Source organism: Athene noctua, chromosome 14 (genome assembly GCF_965140245.1).
Source record: "Athene noctua chromosome 14, bAthNoc1.hap1.1, whole genome shotgun sequence".
NCBI classification, from domain to species: domain Eukaryota; kingdom Metazoa; phylum Chordata; class Aves; order Strigiformes; family Strigidae; genus Athene; species Athene noctua.
This window is the reverse complement of record NC_134050.1, coordinates 121167-123719: the sequence shown is the minus strand read 5'-3', so window position 1 is coordinate 123719 and position 2553 is coordinate 121167. Positions and strand designations below refer to the sequence as shown.

The window sequence follows — 2553 nt, the reverse complement described above, 5'->3', positions numbered from 1 at the left end:
TGGCCCCCAAGCCCGCCCTGTAGGCAGGGGAGGGCTGTTTCCCCGGCCCTGGCGGCATTCTGCCTGCTGGCGGCCTGGCCAGCGTGACCCCCTGGAGTCGGGGCGCGTCGCGGCACTTGTCCCTTGGTCCCCCGCGAAGCCCCGTGGCACGTTGAGTCCCTCTGGGCTCCGTGCGTCCGGGGGGGGCAGGTCCGAGGCTCTGCTCTCTTGCTCGCGGGAGGGGACGGCTCCCCAGACATTGGCTGCACAGAGCTCGCTCTCTCTTCTGGGAAGTTTTCTTTCCCCCCGTCCGTGTCCGTGTGCCTGCCTGTGTCCGCGTCGGTGCGAGTGAGCGAGTGAAGGAGCTTCTTGTTTAGGCCCCCGTTGAAATCGCTGCAGCGTACTTAGCTTAAACTTCCCGGGAGGGAAAGAGGGGCTCTGTGCAGCAACAGGGGGTCGGTCCCCGCTGAGCCCGCGAGCGGAGGGCGAGTCCCGGCTGGCCCCTCCTTTCCAGGGACGGAGCCAAGCCGCGCGGTCGTAGCACGGCCGACGCGCGACCCGCCCGCAGTCTGGGCCTGGGTGGCTGCCTGTCCTGCTGGCGACCTGCCAGCGTGCCGGCCCCGTACTCGGGGCGAGTGCCACGAGCCGTGGAGCCCTCTGACCCGACGGCCCTGTAAGCAGGGTTGTGCCCGTCCCCCGCCCTCGGCAGGAGGAGCGGGTAGCGAGCGGGCGTCTGCGGCCCCCGGCCTTCGAGGGCAAACGCTCGGCAGTTGTGTCCCCTTCACCGAGAACCGCGGTAGCCTCTAGAAACGCAGGGAACGGCCCTGAGCCAAGTACCTGCCCCAGAGTCCTCGAGACCCTCCCAGAGTTGCCCAGGACGCTCTTGTCCCACAGCAGCCGTGGTGACAGGGAGGGCCCTTTGCCCGCAGCCCCTTTCTCTTTCCCCGGTTTCAGCGTGCCGCTCCTCCTCTCGCTTGCCCTCGCCTCGTACTTTCTTCCGCAGGCCACGGATGCCTCTTCCTTCTGTCTTCTCCGGGAGCTGGTGCCCGGAAGGAAGGCGCGGTCGGGCGCCAGCTCCTCTGCCTGGACGACGGGGAAGCCGGCCGCCTGAGGGACCTTCCCTCAGCGTGCTCTGGCCCCCGGCCCTCCTTCCTCCCTCCTGCCCCCTGCCCCGGCCTGAGCCGCCTCAGACCCCATTTTCTCACCTGGTGGTGCCCGGCGGCCTGGGGGCTTAAAGCATAGAGGGAGAGGGGACAGGGGTACGGCAGGGCAGGGGGAGATTTAGGGGGACAGGCAGCACTTGGTGGGCCTCAGCCGCCAGCCCCTTGCAACCAGCTGCTCCGCAGTGACGCGGCAGCTTCTCCCCAGCGATGAGGAACCCCCCTCGGGAAGTTCTGCTTCCCCAGCCCCCAGAACCTCTTGGGAAAGGGCCGCTGCTGCCGATTCACCTGCCTTCAGGGCAGACAGCGCCCAGCACTCTCGATAGTGCTTGGCTGGCGCCTTGTGTGGGGCGGCGGCCCTGTTAGCGGGGTGCGGGTCAGGGCGCCCCTGTAGCGGAGAGGAGGGGCCTCGTGGGCCTTTGGGACCGGGGCTGCCCTGTAAGTCGGGGCCTGGCCCGTGCCCTGCAGTCCCGGGCACTTTGCAGTCCCGGCAGCGGCTCGAGCCCCCTGTAAGCAGGGGCGCAGCCTCTGTGGCCGCCGCTTTGCATGCCCAGCTCCATTTGCCCAGAGTGCCCGACTCCGAGCCCAGCTCCAGCGCCGGCCGCGACTCCACGTGTGGCAGCACCGGAGCACCGATTGGGTAAGAAAAGCCGATCTGTGAGGTTTTTTCGGGGGGGCGGGGGTATAGGGGTGTGTGAGGGCGGCCGGTGTTCAGGTGGTGCTGTGGCCAGCTCTCACCCAGGACCGTCGTCGCTCTCGGACCTGATGGCATTCTCCTGCTCTTGCAGCAGTTGGTCGTGGAGAAGAAGGGAGAGACATCCACCGCGTGCAGAAGGACCTGCGAGGCAAGTGCGAGCGGGAGGAGTAGCGGCAGCGGTCCGGCAAAGAGGCGAGAGAAAGCCCTCCTGGGCAGGGGATCTCCCTGTCACCTGGGCTGTGTTCGCCTCCAGCGTCCCTGCCCATTTGGGGATGTTTTCTTTGCCTCGTGAGCAAGTACTCGGCTCTTGGTAGTTCTCCAGTTTTAGAACCTGCTCCCATTCCACCTGACGATGACCCAACTTCCTGAAGTTTTCTCAAAACTCCTTCCTGTACTTGGATGTGGCTGCACCAGCCGTGGGGAGCGGGAGGGCTCTGCAGCCACCCGCAGCGCCCTTTGAGGCTGCGTGGGATGCCGGGGGAAGAGCAGTCGGGAGCAGGGTTTTGGAGGTGGATTCCCCTGCTCTGAGTGCTTCTCTTTCCGCACCTGTACGGGGAAGGAAGCGGCTGGATCTCAGCCTCTGGAGGAGCACGTTCCTCTTCCCTGCCCCAAAAGGGCGTTTGTGCCCACCCTTTCCCCATCTGTTCAGTGCCGGGGGTGCTCAGTCAGATGCTTTCTCCAACTGGGTGTTCCCCATTTAGCTCCTTTTCTGCCCAA

General features: G+C 66.4%; 1 long non-coding RNA gene across 1 annotated transcript; it reads left to right on the top strand.

Moving 5' to 3' along the window:
* The first annotated feature begins 1583 nt into the window (after positions 1 to 1583).
* LOC141966078 (uncharacterized) lies at positions 1584 to 2290 on the top strand. The gene is made up of 2 exons (XR_012634538.1): positions 1584 to 1779; positions 1928 to 2290. It is a non-coding gene; the product is annotated as an uncharacterized LOC141966078 (long non-coding RNA).
* The last annotated feature ends 263 nt before the right edge of the window (positions 2291 to 2553 follow it).